The following is a 17129-nucleotide window of genomic DNA, read 5'->3' as shown; positions in this document are numbered from 1 at the left end:
AGATGTGAAATGTTAATCACCTCTTCTGTATTAACACTAACCTCTCGGAACGTCACCTTTGTGTTCAGCACTTTATCACGTCTTCACAAATGTTCTAGTGCTCTGGTCCCCGCATTCTTATAAGGTTCCAGACTTACTTTCCCCTGAACCCAGTTTTTTCTGCCAAGGGCTGTAGTATTACTGCTTTGTTGGACAACCTCCAAAACTCACCAGTCTTAGTCTCCAGTTTGGTGACCTGCTACTCCAGGATAAGATTGAGCATCTCTAGTTCCTAAGCTTCAGCTACAGCATGTTCCCACTTAAGAGCAGCTCTTCTCCAAAACTAACAGATATTCCACCTCCTTCTGTCTGTTGATGGATGATCTCCTTCTCAAAGTCTCTGTTCAGCTTAGCTCCTTCACATAGCTGCTCTTTGAAGCCGTTCTTAGCCACTACCCACTCCACCTGGGTCCTGAGAGTTAGTTTCTGGTGCATCTCTTCTTGTAACAATTCATGAACCCTCTGTAGCTGGGTCCCCACAATATCTGTGGGTGAAAGATATGCCTGGTTTGGCCTTTCTGAGCTCCTATTCGAACTGAGTAGCAATTCTGTTACTTGTCACCATATGTGCAAAATGTTTCCTTTGCCATGTAGAATCATCTTCACTTAACTGGCCAGCATAGAATAGTTGTTCTCTCATGTCTGTCTTGCCCATCTGCTTCTATCTGCTTCGTTTGTTCATGCTGTTCAATCAGCCTCTTCAGGAGTGCCCAGGAGTTTCTCCTTTAATTCTTGTATTTGAACTTCCTGCACCTTTTTATCCAACCATCCAAATCTAGGTAAAAATGCTTCTTCTGGACCTGCAGTTTAGTGTTGTCGAACAATTTCATAATCTTGCTACCAGCAATTCATTGGCTCTTTAGAACTTTGGAGTAATTCACCTTTGAGGTGCCCTCAGCCCTATAATCCTGCTTTCCTTTATAACAGTTGGCCATCCCTGTCTTGCATGGAGCCCCTCCCAGTTCCCGAGTCTCATCTGGCTCCTATAATAAGGTAGCTCAAGTCCCGATGTTTTTACCTATTTGGGCTGAGGATGGACTCAAGGTACTTCCCCTGAGCAACGGGGAGTTCCAAACCTCAGGCCTACCTCTCCCAAAACATGTGGCCACTGGGGCCTCACACTTTCTTACCCCAAACTGCATCCTCACACTTCTGTTTAGACTCTAGTAGTCTGGGTCCTACTACTTTGGGGCACCGCCTCTCTAATACTTGGAACTTCCCAGTTCTCTCAGTACTCTGATCAAATGGGTATGCCACAGAGGCATTGTTTCTATAGAGACCAATCCATTTTACATGCCCTGTTTGCCTGCAGTCAGTGCACACAGTTGGATGAGCCTATGCCTTTTTCCTTTTCAGTGTTTGCAGTGACGGTCTCATTCCCATTACCTGTTTTGCCTGCAAAAAGCAGGAGCTAGCCCTCCAAACGCAGACTTAGGAGGGTAAATGATTTACTACCTGGGAAGGTGTTTGTGTCTTGCTGCTGAGATATCCCTCCTTGATGGGAAGAAATCTTGCACCCCAGCCCTGGAACCATATTGTGATGGCTGGAAGTCACCCTGGTGCACCCGCTTTTGGTCAGACATGGCACCGCAGATGAGCCTAGCCTCAATTCCCTTGACCCAGATTATAAACAAATCCAGACAGACCCTTTTAATCAGCGTATCCCCTGCTCCCCACCTTCCAAGATCTTATTTATTAACAAGAGCCATAAGCATAAGTAGAAACTTAGATACACCCAGGGACATTCATTGTCTCTGGTTCAATCCAACTAGCAATCTTTGGCTCCTTCCTTCAGGAGACTTCTTTTCTGCACCTGGAAACAATCTCTCTTTCTGGAACACTTCCCTGTTCTTTCTCTGCATTACTCCTTTTTGTGCCTTTTCAGTCCTTCCTAAAGTAGAAGTCCCCAGCTCATCTTTGGAAATGGGCTGCATTAGTTAGTCCTTCACTCTCTCCTTAAAGAGGGTTCAACCCAGATCTCGCTGGAGCGGAGTAGGGGCTTAGCCAGCTGTAGCTCCTCCCTCCGCTGGTCTCTTTTCCTTAACTAGTCATCAATTCAGGGTGTTCAGCAAGTCAGCCTTTTCCTGCTAATAACTCCTGATGTCTGCCCTACTATGGAGAGAGGAGGCAGCCTTTGAACTGGGTGAAGGTGACCTGCACATCGCCAAGTGGCTGAGGGATGGAGGGGCCTTGCCCCACCCTCTTTGCAAGGTGTCTGGTCCCAAGTCCTTTAAGATGCAGTGACAGGATATCCTCCCAAGCACCATTCATTCACAGGACTGCTTCCTCTCTGTCCATATCCCCCATAGGTATTTATATAAATATATATCTTTTGGGCCTTTCAAATCCTTAAAAGGTCATGCCACATGGCAGGGTGGGCTGACCACTAAGCCCTACAATCCTTAAGGGCAGACTACCCCATTACACACAGATTCTAGGGTCAGCTAAGGAAAGATCTGGTTCCCAGCTACTCTGATTTAGACCCTGGACACAACTGCTTCAGAGGATTTTTTGGTAGTGAAATAACCACAGCACAGCATCTCTCTGGCCACACCCTTCTCTCAGTCTGCACACCCATAAAGGCTGGGAAATGAGAGGATGGAGTGGGGCCTCATACACCACCAAATTAATCTCCTTCTGTTGGGATTCTCAAGTGAGCATTTCCAGAGTGCTTCAGGTAACCCAGAATGGAGTCATTGTATTAAAGATGCCTAAAAAAACTGACCTTCTTTGCATCATACTTTCTCCACAAAATACAGTACAAGATAGGTTTCCCAAACCTTCTCTTGATGACAAATGCCTCAAGTAGCAGCTCCCCTCTGAGACATAATTATGTGACTCAACTTTTCCCCTTTTCCAGAGAATGGTCCTTCAAAGTAGGAGACCAAGTCATGGTCTTAAAGGCGCTCCAGGCCCATAAAATGGAAGCGTCGTGGGAAGGACCATTCACGGTCCAGGAGCGCCTAGGAGCTGTTAGCTATCTCATAGCCTCCCCTACCTCCAACATAAAGCCTAAGGTATACCATGTTAGTTCTCTTAAGTCCTTTTATTCCAGAGAATTAAACTGTTGCCAGTTTACAGCCCAGGAAACAGATGACGCGGAGTGGCCTGAAGGTGTCTACTACGAAGGAAAAAGGGATGGTGGCGTGGAAGAGGTGAACCTCTCCGCGACCCTTGGACATCTGCAGCGACAGCAGATCAAGGAGCTGTGCACAAGCTTTGCACCAATTTTCTCAGCCACTCCAGGACGGACCAAACGGGCATACCACTCCATTGACCCAGGTAATGCTCACCCAATTAGAACCCCACCCTACCGGGAGTCACCTCATGCCCAAACTGCTATACAAAGGGAGATCCAGGACATGCTACAGATGGGTATAATCCGCCCCTCTAATAGTGCATGGGCATCTCCAGTGGTTCTAGTTCCCAAACCAGATGGGGAAAATACGCTTTTGTGTGGACTACCAACTCGTCAATGCCCAATTCATCTCTACTTTAGACTTAGCCAAAGGGTACTGGCAAGTACCACTAGATGAACCCGCTAAGGAAAGGTCAGCCTTCGTCACCCAGGCAGGGGTGTATGAATTCAATGTACTCCCTTTCGGGTTGCGAAATGCACCCGCCACCTTCCAAAGACTTGTAGATGGTCTCCTAGCGGGATTGGGAGAATCTGCAGTTGCATACCTCGATGATGTGGCCATTTTTTCTGATTCATGGACAGAACACCTGGAGCACCTGGAAAAAGTCTTCGAGTGCATCCGGCAGGCAGGACTAACTGTTAAGGCTAAAAAGTGTCAAATAGGCCAAAACAGAGTGACTTACCTGGGGCACCAGGTGGGTCAAGGAACTATAAATCCCCTACTGGCCAAAGTGGATGCTATCCAAAAGTGGCCGGTTCCAAAGTCAAAGAAACAGGTCCAATCCTTCTTAGGCTTGGCCGGATATTATAGGCGATTTGTACCACACTACAGCCAAATCGCCGCCCCGCTGACAGACCTAACCAGAGAGAAACAGCCAAATGCAGTTCAGTGGACTGATGAGTGTCAAAAGGCCTTTAACCAGCTTAAGGCAACACTCATGTCTGACCCTGTGCTAAGGGCCCCAGACTTTGACAAACCGTTCCTAGTAACCACAGATGTGTCCAAGCGGGGCGTGGAAGCAGTTTTAATGCAGGAAGGACCGGATCAAGAATTCCATCCTGTTGTGTTTCTCAGCAAGAAACTGTCTGAGAGGGAAAGCCACTGGTCAATCAGCGAAAAGGAATGCTACGCCATTGTGTACGCGCTAGAAAAGCTACGCCCATGTTTGGGGATGGCGTTTCCAACTACAAACAGACCATGCTGCGCTACAGTGGCTTCATACCGCCAAGGGGAATAACAAAAAACTTCTTTGGTGGAGTTTAGCTCTCCAAGATTTTGATTTTGAAATACAACACATTTCAGGGGCTTCTAACAAAGTGGCTGATGCACTCTCCCAGGAAAGTTTCCCAGAATCAACAGGTTAAAAATTGTTCTTGGAATGTGGAACATATTCTTAGTTTTTATATAATCAGTAGTATGTCTAAAGGTGCATGTGTCTTATTAACTGTTTTCTCCTAGAGCTCCAGCAAGAAATCACAGCCAGTGTGGAACCGGCTGTCCAACACTATCTGTGATTTGGGGGGCGTGTCATAACTATAAAGGGAAATGGACACGTCGGAACGTGTCCATTTCCGGAGATGTTCCGACACCCTGCCCTCTAAACCTAGCCAGTTCTCCGGCGGAGACGGATGCGTGGCAGAAAGGTATGTCATAACTATAACAGCTCTCCTGTGTACAGTACTATAAAATCCCTCCTGGCCAGAGACTCCAAAATCCTTTTCCCTGTAAAGGGTTAAGAAGCTCAGGTAACCAGGCTGACACCTAACCCAAAGGACCAATAAGGGGACAAGATACTTTCAAATCTTGGGGGGGGGGGGGGGGAGGAAAGGCTTTTGTTTGTGCTCTTTGTTTGGGAAGTTGTTCGCTCTTGGGACTAAGAGGAACCAGACATCAATCCAGGCTCTCCACATCTTTCTGAACAAGTCTCTCATATTTCAAACTTGTAAGTAAACAGCCAGGCAAGGCGTGTTAGTTTACCGTTGTTTTCTCAACTTGTAAATGTACCTTTTACTAGGGTGTTTACCACTGTTTGCTGTAACTTTGAACCTAAGGCTAGAGGGGGGTCCTCTGAGCTCTTTAACTTTGATTACCCTGTAAAGTTATTTTCCATCCTGATTTTACAGACATGATTTTTACTTTTTCTTTAATTAAAAGCCTTCTTTTTAAGAACCTGATTGATTTTCCTTGTTTTTAGATCCAAGGGGGTTGGATCTTGATCCACCAGGAGTTGGTAGAAGGGAGGAGGGGGAATGGTTAATTTCTCCTTGTTTTCAGATTCAAGGGGTTTGGATCTGTATTCACCAGGGAATTGGTGAAGAGTCTCTCAAGGCTACCCAGGGAAGGGAATTAGCATCAAGAGTGGTGGCAGCGGACCAGATCTAAGCTGGTAGTTAAGCTTAGAAGTTTTCATACAGGCCCCCACATTTGTACCCTAAAGTTCAAAGTGGGGAAGCAGCCTTGACAGGAGGTTGGCCAGGAAACCCGGGGCTGGGACCACGGTGTTGAGCTGGTACCAGAGCATGGACAGGACCAGTTGATTGAGCACTAGTGCTCTCCCTTGAAGGGAGAGACACCGGAGCAGTCCTGTCCATTTCCGGAGACGTTCCGACACCCTGCCCTCTAAACCTAGCCAGTTCTCCGGCGGAGACGGATGCGTGGCAGAAAGGTAAACGCCGAGATAGACCAGCGGACCCGCGTTCCACTGGACGGCCTGAAGCACGGGTGGGAGGGAGCTCGCCTACCACCATGCCAGAGCTCTGGACCCAGTTCACCCGGGTGGAGGAGGCTGCTAAATAGATGGTCTGACAAGCCTCCACCCGCACCAAGTTGCCTGGGTCCTGGACCACGAGGAGCATGTCGTCGGCGTACGCCGACAGGACCAGCCGCAGCTCTGGCTCCCGAAGCTGACCGGTTCCGTCAAGGTCCAGTTGAGCCTGACCAAACACTCTGCAGAGGCATACAGCACTTGGAGAAAACCCTCAAACTGGGGCCCAAAGCCAAACGCTCGCAGCGTGCCCAGGAGATACCCGTGGTCCACCCTGTCGAATGCCTTCTCCTGATCCAGGGACAGGAGGGCGAACGACAGACCATCCCTACACCCGAGTTCCAAGAGGTCCCAGACCAGATACAAGTTGTCAAAGATGGTGCGGCCCGGGACAGTGTAGGTCTGGTCTGGGTGGATCACGTCCACCAACACGGACCCTAGCCGCAGCGAGATGGTCTTCGCTACGATTTTATAGTCCGTGCTGAGGAGCGAGATGGGACGCCAATTCCGTAAATTGCGGAGGTCCCCCTTCTTTGGCAATGAGGCGAGAACGGCTCGCCTGCACGAAAGAGGGAGGACCCCGCCCTGCAAGGACTCGGCCCAGACGGTGACAAGGTCCGGGCCGAGGACGTCCCAAAACACGCGGTAGAACTCCACGGTCAGCCCGTCCATGCCCGGAGATTTATTGGTGGGCATGCGGCGGAGGGCTTCCGAGAACTCGGCCAGAGTGAGAGGCAGTTCCAGCCGGTCTCGGTTGCCCGCGCTGACCGTCAGGAGTTCATCCCAGAGCATTCTGCAAGCGTTAGGATCGGTCGGATCCGGGGAGAAAAGGCCTGCGTAGAAGGCCCTGGCCCTCCCGCACATTTCCGCCGGATCCGTGAGGGGGGTGCCATCCTCTGCTAGAAGGCAGGTGACGTGCTTTTTAGCCCCCCTCTTTTTCTCCAGGGCGTAGAAGAAGCGGGAACCGCGATCCATCTCCCGAAGGAGGCGGATGCAGGATCGAACAAAGGCACCTCGGGCCCGATGGTCCTCGAGGGTCCACAGCTCTTCCCGCTTCTCCCGGCACACTCTGCAGAGGGATGGATCACCAGGGCTGGCAGCCAGACGCCTCTCCAGCTCTAAGACCTCCTGTTCCAACTGCCCTATCGCCGCATCCCTCCGTCGGCTGGCGCCCCGGGTGTAGTCACGGCAGAAGAGCCGGGCGCGCACCTTCCCCAGGTCCCACCACCGTCGCGCCGAGGGAAAGGCACGTTGCTGCCGTCGCCAGGCTAGCCAGAACTCCCGGAAGGACGCCACGAAGCCCACATCCTCCAACAAGCTATTATTAAAGTGCCAATAGGCCGGCCCCGGCCTCTCCGTGCAGAGAGAGGCTGTCACGGTGGCTAGATGGTGATCTGAAAAAGGGGCCGGCCGGACGCTGGAGGAGTGGGCCCGGGAAAGATGGAAGCGTGTCATATAGATGCGGTCCAACCGGGAGTGGTACGACCGATGGACCTCCACCCAGACAAAAGTGAATGTTGAAACGTCATCCGGGTGGTGGTCGCGCCAGACGTCCACCAGGGAGTGATGTTCGACGATCTCCCGGAGGACGTCTGTGGCGGCCTGGTGCTGCTCGGTCCCCGAGCAGTCCCGTTCCTCAAGGGTGGCGTTAAAGTCCCCGCCCAGGACCAGGCACTCGCGAGGATCCAAGGTGCCGAGGAAGGTGGATGCCTGCTGATAAAAACACAACCTCTCCGGGCCCAATGTCGGGGCGTAAACGTTGACGAGATTAACCACAAGCCCCTCCATGCGGACCCGGAGGTGCAGCAGGCGGCCCGGCACAGCCTCGGTGACCCCCAGCACCTCGGGCCGTAGGTCGGGGGAGAACAGGGTCGCCACTCCAGCCGTACGAACTGTGAGGTGGCTGAAATAGACCCTGTCCCCCCACTCCAGCCGCCAGCTAGCTTCAGCGGCCAGATCCGTATGGGTCTCCTGCAGGAAAATCACAGAGTACCCCCCCTCCCGAAGGAAGGAGAGCACCTGGCTCCTGCGGAGACCCATCCTACAGCCCCGGGTGTTTAATGTTGCGAAGATGATCGGTGCCATGAGGAGGGCTGGGGGGGATCCTCGCTAGCAGAGACACCCACAGCCTCAGTCGTGCCGCGCAACAATCCGTGACCTACCCCATAAGCGATTAAGGAGTCACGAAGAGGCGGACCCGTTGGTAGGCCACAGCAGCCTGCCTCCCGGTCCTCTTACCCTCCCCCATGAGGGCCCTCGGGGCCCAGAGGATCTGATGGAAATCCCCCCATCGCTGGAGTGCAAGCTGTACCTTGTTGCGGGAGCCATGGACGTCCTCAAGGAAGTCCCATAGCTCCTCTCTCAGCGTATGGGGGGGTGGGGTTATCGATCTATGGCTATCCCCCAGCGGGGCCCCTGTCACAGCCCTGTGGCCCACCGAGACGGGCAAGCAGGGGGCAGACTCTCGACGTGGCGTCTGATGGGCTGGCGCCACGTGGCCCGCCTCAGACCCTGGCTCAATGAAGGGCGGCGGAGGGAAAATAGCAGCCCCTGGTGGGTCGGGACAGGGAAAAACAAAGACCGCTCCTTGGGGGTCATCCTCTGGGATAAGGAAGGAGACAACCCCAGGGGCGGCCATAGCATCATGGGAAGTGGAGGGGACAGGGACGGGGTCGGTGACAGGGGCAGGGTCGGAGTCAGGAATAGGGACAGGGGAAGGGGCGATAGTGGGATCGGAGGCCTCAGCAACCAGGCCACTGGGTGGGAGGGGTAACACCCCACAAATGGGCTCAGGGATTTGCAGGGAGGGAGGTGGGCCCTCGGCGATGCCGGACTTGTGCTCCAAGGCAGATGGTAAGGCCACGGCATCCATAGGTGGAGAATCAACGATGGGGCCCCCACCCGGAAAGGAGGTCGGCTGTTTCTCTGCCATGAGGGAGTCCCCTGGCGACTCGGGTTCCGGTTGCGTGGCACTGGCCGTCGCCTCAAGAGGTTCGGCGGCCGCTAGCGGGGTGCCATCTGCAGCCGGGTTGGTGGAAGAGTCCAGGGGCTCCTCGGAGGCGGGAGCGGAAGCAGTGGGTAAGGGGACAGAAGATGGGGAAAGGGGGGCCGAGGCGAGGTCGCTCAGATCGAGGCCCACTGGCAGAGGGTCGTCCTCCCCCTGGGTAACCGGGGTCAGACCCAGGGCCTCGATCTCCTCATAAATGGAAGGGAGATCACCTTCCACCACCCCAGGGCTCTCCCCTCCTGCACCCGAAGCGACACTCGCCTTGGTGCGTGCAGGAGTTTCAGATTGTAAGGGGGCGAGAGGGGCTCCATCAGGGGTTTCCATAGGGAGGGACACCAGAGGAGGGGTAGTGATTTCCTCCGATGCTGCCATGTCTTCCCTAGCCGGCAATGGTGGACAAAACCCACCTGGGGGCAAAGCGGAAGGTTCAGCATCGGTTCCCCCCTTCCTGGTCTTCCGGGGGGCTACTGCATCAGATGGAAGGAGCGGAGCTCGAGCTTTCCGCTTGCCCCGCTTCCCCTGTACTAAGGACCAGCCCTCCATGGCATCATCCAGGGGCTGGCTAACAGGAGTTGGGTCAGGGAGCAAGAGCGAAGGCTTAGGGATTCGGGGAGGCAATGGTGGGGCAGCATGTAGGAGGGAGGATACTCTCTGGGGCATGCCCTCTTCTATGCCCGGCGATATCCCTACCTCACCCTCCTCCACAGGCCCCACCAGATCACAGGCGGGGCCCTCTCGTTCATCTAGGCGCACTGGGGGAGATACCCCTTGGGCCCGAGCGGGAGCATTGGTGGGCCGGAAAGGAGGAGGGGCGGCTTCGGGCGCTGGGCAGCTAGGGGCGCCAGCGATGATGGGGGACTTGGGGGTCCCGGATGTCCCTCCGTGCCGGGCCAAGGGGCAGTCCCTCCGGACGTGTCCCATTGCCCGGCAGAGGTAGCACCGGGCCTCCCCCGTTGAATAATGCACCCGGTAGCGGGCCCCCTGGTAGGGGACCAAGAAGGACCCCTTGAGTGCCTCACCATCACGTGCCGCCGGCGGCAGTTGTAACTGTACCTGCCGGCGGAACGAGAGGACGTGACGGAGGGCGGGGTCTTTGCAGCCTAGTGGGAGAGGGCTGATCACAGAGATCAGCCTCCCCAGGGTAGAGAGGGCGGGTAACAGGGCGGCATTTGGAAGGAAGGGAGGGACAGAAGTCAGGACCAGATGAGCGCCCAGGTCTTCTAGCGGCTCCAGGGGTACATACACGCCCCCCCCACCGCCAGGCCCTTCTCCACTGCCTCCTGGGCAGCGGCCTCCGATGCTAGGAAGAAGATGACCTTGCCGTACATCTTGGAGGCTGCCACAATGGCCGTGGGCCCCACCACTCTCGCCAACGCCCGCACGTAGGTCTCCACATGGGGTGAGGCGGGTACCAGGAGGCAACGGACGCCGTGCTTCCTGGTCAAGGTGGGGAAGGGGCCCCGGCCGCTATAGATGGTAGCAGAGGTGGTGGATGGGGGGAGATGACGTAGCAGCAGGTGGGGGGGCCGCCGCCACCTGAGCGTATGCCCTGGGAGCTGGGGGTGGGAACAGCAGGGAGGGACGCCGTGGCTTGTTGCGGGGCTGCGGCAGTGGGGGCACCCCCTGCCATGGAGGGTCTGGCTTTTTTAGCGGGGCCTTTACCCTTCTTCATGCCCTGTCCCTTCCTGCCGGCTGGGGGGACTCCCCCAGAGTCAGAGGGGGCGAGGGACGTGGCAGCAGCGGAGGTCACCTCGTTACCCGCCGCTGCCGGCACTGCAGCAGTGGTGGTAGTAGGTGGTGCCGCAGTGGCGGTTGAGGTAGAGGCTACGGGGGGTGATGGTGGGGTGGGTGGAGGAGGGGCAGTAGGGTGTGCCCGAGGGGTCTCACTCTCCTCGTCCCCTGCCATAATGAGGACGGGGGGAGAGCAAACACTGGATGGGGGGGGTAGGGAAAGGGGAAGCAGGTCGACCACTCTTCCCCGCTAGGCTGTAGGCAGGGGAGGAGGGTGCCAAAAAAAAAAAAAAGGGGGGGTGGATGGGGGGGCTATCAAGGGCTAGGGGTCAGTCACCGACTCAGGGAAGGTTTCCGGCTCCTCTTGTTGCACCACCCAACAAGGTGGGTTGGAAGGGAGGAGATAACAGCATTGGGGTGGGGGTGCAGTGAGATAGATCAAACTAAAACGGGGAGGGGCACAAGCGCATAGGGGGGGGACATGGGCGCACGAGGGGAGGGGCTAATCAGGGCAAGGGGACCGCAGGGGGAAGGGAGCAACCAGGTGGGAAAAGGGGCAGAGGAACCACGGGGCTAGCTTCGGAGGCTAGGGCGGGTCAAACAAAGGCTGCAGAGGGAAAGGGCGGGGCAGGCAAACAAACTGGAGCTAACGAGGGGCTGGGGCAAGGGGGAGGGGCAAAAGGCAGCAAGGGGCAAATGGGTAGGCAGCAGGGGCAAAGCTGGGGGCTTGCTGTAGGGGGGAGGGGGTCAGTCCAAAAAAAGGGGGGGCACGTGCACCCATGTGTGCTTGCAACAAAAAAGAATGTCCTTGTAAGCTGGCTGCTGTATCAGGCCCAATGGTGGCAACAGGGCGTGGCAAGCATTGAGGAGCAGCTGAGTCTCAGAGGCAGGAGCCCAAGGCAGATGGTGAGTAGCCAGTGGGGATGGTGGAGGGGGCAACGATGATGGTGGTGGTCCGGGTCGGGACACAGATGGACCAGGGGGCAGGCTCCATGCTACACCCCCTGTGTCTCCACAAACACAGTCTAGATCCCCACCACAAGAGTACAGTTCAAAAGTTACTCAGTCCGGGAGGGCCCCCTCCACGGTGGTCTGTAGAATTCCTACGCGCTCCCCCACTGGCAGATGGTCCTCTTCTTTTCCTTGGGGCTCCAGCAGCTCCTCAGCAGCAAACGCAGCAGCTCCAGGCGGCAGTCTGGTGGCCAGCAGGAAGGACCCTTCTCAGGTGGAGGTGGTGGTGACATCCCCAGCAGCAGGAGCAATGGTTGGGGTCTCTCCCTCCCCTCCTCTGGGGAGTGGGCCAGCAGGCCCCCCCCCAAGGAGCTGTAGCTAGAGCAGCAGCAACCAAGGGTGTGGGTGGGTCTAGCAGCCAGCCAGCAAGCAGGTAGCAGAGGAAGAGAAGGAGGAGCAGCTCCCTACCTCCCTTCCTCCAGGCCAGTAAGGTACAGGAGTCTGTTTGAAGGCAAACACACTGGTCACTAGCTAAACAGTTTTCTGTTCCCTGAGTGACCAGAGCTGGGGCTGTACTAGAGTAATCAGGAACCCGCTAGAACCAGTTAAGGCAGGCAGGCTAATTAGGACACCTGGAGCCAATTAAGAAGATGGTGCTAGAATCAATTAAGCCAGGCTAATCAGGGCACCTGGGTTTTAAAAGGAGCTCACTTCAGTTTGTGGGGTGAGTGTGAGGAGCTGGGAGCAAGAGGTGCAAGGAGCTGCTGGAGAACTGAGGAGTACAAGTGTTATCAGGCACCAGGAGTAAGGTCCTGTGGTGAGAATAAGGAAGGTGTTTGGAGGAGGCCATGGGGAAATAGTCCAGGGAGTTGTAGCTTTCATGCAGCTGTTACAGGAGGTACTATAGACAACTGCAGTCCACAGGGCCTTGGGCTGGAACCTGCAGTAGAGGGTGGGCCTGGGTTCCCCTCCTGCCCCCCCAACCTCCCAATTGACCTGGACTGTGGGTTCTTCCAGAGGGGAAGGTCTCTAGGCTGTTCCCCAACCCACATGGTGAATCTCTGAGGCAAGAAAATCTGCCAATAAACGCAGGACCCAGCAAGATAGAGGAGGAACTTTGTCACAAGACATAATTTATTTTTGCCTTTTACCTTTGAAAAGTAACAATTAAAATATAGAATATTGGTGGTTTGGGTTCTCAAGCTGTTGATAAATTGCATAGTCAGTTTCTTGACCACACTTTGCTTTGTTGTGAAATATACTCAAGAGACCCAATAACCAATGTCAGTCAGGCTTACTGCTATAAGCCAAAAATAATATAGTACCAAAAAAAATTCTATATGAATCAGTCTCTGGGAAGTAATCTCATGCAGGGTTATTACATTCACCTTATGCAGAACTTGTGCTTCCAGAGTTACCCTAAAGCCATCTTTTCATATCCTACCTTTTTACAAGTTACTGTACATCTCATCTGAAATGAGATTTAACCAATCAGCTTTCTATCTTGTTTTTCTGGTACCATAGCGTACCCATGAACATATGCATTCCAGGTACGAAATGATGTGAAGGCACCTCCTAGGTAGAACCATCATATGTCTTGACCTCTTCCTTAGGACATTCCAATGCTGGCCTGTGACAATAACTCCCTACCTGTTGCTATGGTAAAATAAACATATGTCCTGACCCTGACAACTTTCCTACCTTCTTAAGCCAAAGCTTATGTCAGCTAATACAAGATGTCATGGGACACTTAGCATAAGAGCATGGGATTATAGTAAAGATATAGGACAATTTAGGCTATATAACTGCTATACTATTTGTGCTTAATAAATACTAATGTGTAATGGTAAGGAATAATATATATAAACATGATATGTATGTTTGCTAACCAGCATATTGGTCAACAAATCCCCACTTGTCACCTTGATAATCGTTATAGTTAAAACGACTCCTTTGCCAAATTACTATATGAAGGGGGAGGGCTTTATGTGATTTAAAGTTTTACCAAACTGTATAAGTGACAATACATAATTAATGCAGCTAAAATCAATACACAGCTTTATATGCAACTTCTTTTCAAGCATGGGAAATCAGTATCTCAAGATCCCCCATCATGGATAAGGTCATTCAAGGTTTGTTTTGCCTTATACACCTCATTTCCAACTTGAATAATGTGTGTCTTTCCAATCTAGTACTGTTTTTAAATATAAAGTAAGTGGATTAATATGCATGTTAATAACTAGTAGGTATATTTCAACTTCCTCCTAATATTGGGGCTCATTTTGGATAATAGATTTATTCTGAAAAACAGGGATAGGCATTATTATAGTGCGTCCCACAATGCTGTGTACATGAGGAATAAAACAGAAATTTAGAGTAGCAACATTACAAGTGAAGCCTCCATATATACATTTCTTGTAGCTATTACAAGTATAGCCCACTCATATTATAGGTTACCCTTATTGCTGGTTGTCATCATTTGGTAAGCCTCACCAGGCAGGAGACAGAGAAGCTAGCCACTGCTATCTGATGGTACAGGTCTGAACCATCATGGCCACACACTGGCGTTGTGATGTCAAAAACAAACCTGGCACAAGAAGCTACGTGAAGAGGTATTCAGGTGTTTGTTACTGCATAACACACCAGTAGTTGATGTCAATCCAGTTATTTTGTGTGGATGCTGTCTTCCAGATAACCTGCTGAATGGACAGTAACCATTTGTCAAGGATCCAATATCAGTAGTGATACCATAAAATTTTTTGCCTGGAACCAGACACTGAGCAAGACTCTTTTGAATAAAATGTGCCTCGATTAGGATGAATGGTACTAAAAGGAGATCTGTCCACACAATTTAACACATTGCCAATTTCCCACAGTTTTTGTTGTGCACTGAGGACAACATTTAGCTGATTGTTTATCGCTAATAAGGTCAAGCAATTTTCCTTTTTGAGTGTTCCCTAATGAGTTGGTTATGGTAGTTAACATGTTACTCCCATAAGTGGTACAAATAATTGCTTTACCTTCCTTATTTTCCTTTATCTTTTTATTTGTTGCAATTAATTTATTAAGTTTTGCTTGTGTTTGATTAAACAGCTTAGCGATGGTATACATATTATACAAAATATACTATTGGTTTTTTAAGTAGCTAGCCCTCAATACCATGAATTAGGAGTTTGGAGATGGTTTCCGCTGCCTGGTGCTCAAAATAGTTAACATGGGGTTTTTTAAAATATATTTTTCATAGAACCCCTTTTCTGAATAGACATTCCATTTCCAAATAATTCTGAAAGGTAACCATCTAGACTTTGGAGTCTCCTATTTTGAAAGACACCAGCCTGGGGGAATAGGTTTTTTTTTTTGCCCAGCCATTGAGTCTTCTGCACATTCCTGATAAGATGCAATTATGTTAATTAACAAAGATGTATACAGTAATGATACAGTTGCTCTTTCACACCAACCAAATTCAGCTGTATTCCAATGAGAGATTTAAAATCACAGGTACATGCTTAATATAAAGTTAGTTAGACCTGGCCAGGCTAATGGTCTTTATGATGTCTCTAGAGACTTGATTATGCAATTGATTATAAGGTGCCACAAGTACTCCTGTTCTTCTTGCAGATACAGACTAACACGCCTGCTACTCTTAAACCTGTCCATATATGGTAGGCTGAAGTATAGACTGGTCTGTTATGTACAACACACTATCTTTTCTTCAGGGAGCCCAGGCCAAGAGTCCCCACTTCCCCAAGGGGTGGGGATTTTGAGGGGGTGGGGGTGTTGCGGGGCAGTTGTCCCACTCCTAAGCAGCAAGCCTAGGCTGATTGTGGGGGGGGGAAAGCAGCCACAGCTGAGGCCAGGCCCCCAATCAGGCCACAGCTGGCCCTATAAGAGGGCTGAGGACCAGAGGCTGTGGAACTCTCTCTAGCTGTAGAGAGAGAAAGACCTGGCTGCCAGAGAGCTGAGGAGGGTACCTGAGTGGACCAGGGCTGGGGAAAGATTAGAGAAGCTGGGGAGCTCCAGCCTGGAGAACCTGCAGGCCTTGCTAAAGGCCAGGAAAAGTACTGGGGTTACAGAGGTATAGCCTGGGAATAGGCACAGGCAGCTGGTCCTACCCTCTTGCCGATGATGAGTGGTTTAGATTGCAGTGAGTGGGGCTAGATGATGACTGGCAATAGCCACTGAGGCAAGGTGGGGATAGAGGGTGGGGGGGTTCCCCTGGGTGGGGAGACCCAGAGTGTGAGGGCACTGCCGGGGGCAGCACCCCAAGGTCAAGGGGCACCAGGGTCTGGGAGGGATGGGGGGGGGGGGGGCGCCAGTGGCAGGTGAGATGCCAGCCTGCAGCTGGTGCTCTGGGCTGGAAGAGCTAATTCCCAACCAGCAGGAGGCGCTGCACTGGTGAGTCTTTGCACTGCTACAAGGAGGTTTGGAATGTAAACCTTGTTTTTTCAGGCATGTTAAATCTCATCTATTGTATAATTTTGCTCAGACTAAAATTGGATAAATATTCAGCCTCAACCCTTTCCCTTGCTCTGTTGTAATGATCAGGGCCCAGAGGGCCTTCTCTGATTATGAGCTTAATGTGTCCAAAAGTGGGTAAAAGTTTATAATTGTCACAGTCACTTGCTATAGAACATTATTTAAGAAAAGAAGGAAAAAGGAGACTGAATTAAACAGAGAGGATCTACTGATAACACCCAAGGATGGTACTTAAAATCATGTCTGGTAAACAAGAGGAGTATGGGACTTGAAATCAATGGACCAAAACTGATATTTCAGAAATTAGTCCTAACTGGTGGACAAAATAAAGAAAGGATGGGCTATTCTGCCCATCACCCCCTTTTGGGGTCCTTTTAGAGACTTTGTGAGGGAAAGGAAAAAACATTAGCGCTGCTGCTGCTCGGGGATTTTCATTGTGACACATGGACCTTAGCACACCAGTGGGGATGCCTAACCAGGGCTGTCCTTAGGCATACGTGGCTGCGCAACCAAAAATTTGGGGCACCTCTGGGTCTTAGTGTCCACCCTCCTGCCTCTTCCTATCCCTGTTCTGATCCTTCCTGCAGGCTTCTACAGTTGGCTGCTGCAGCCTGGTGCCTCTTATTCCAGAAAAAAGAACAGGAGTACTTGTGGCACCTTAGAGACTAACAAATTTATTAGAGCATAAGCTTTCGTGGACTACAGCCCACTTCTTCGGATGCCAGAGGGGATCTCGTAACTTAAAAGTGAAAGCCTTCTGGCCTGCCAGACCTATTAGCACAACACTGAAACTGTTAAAGAGTCATTCAAGTGGTAATGAAGCCATTTAACAGGCATTTGCCAACTCCCAGGTATATACTATCAGTTTCTGAATTTACTGACAAAAACAGTTGTGCTGCTCGTTGGGGCCCTGGGTGCCTGGGACCCGTGTAACGAACGCGTGCTGAGGACCTGTGGGGTGGGCCGTCATTACGCACTGCTCATGAGACGCCTAATGGTCTCAGACACTATCCGTTGGTCC

The sequence above is a fragment of the Malaclemys terrapin genome, chromosome 2 (genome assembly GCF_027887155.1).
Source record: "Malaclemys terrapin pileata isolate rMalTer1 chromosome 2, rMalTer1.hap1, whole genome shotgun sequence".
In the NCBI taxonomy this organism is placed as follows: Eukaryota; Metazoa; Chordata; order Testudines; family Emydidae; genus Malaclemys; species Malaclemys terrapin.
This window is presented reverse-complemented; position numbering follows the sequence as displayed.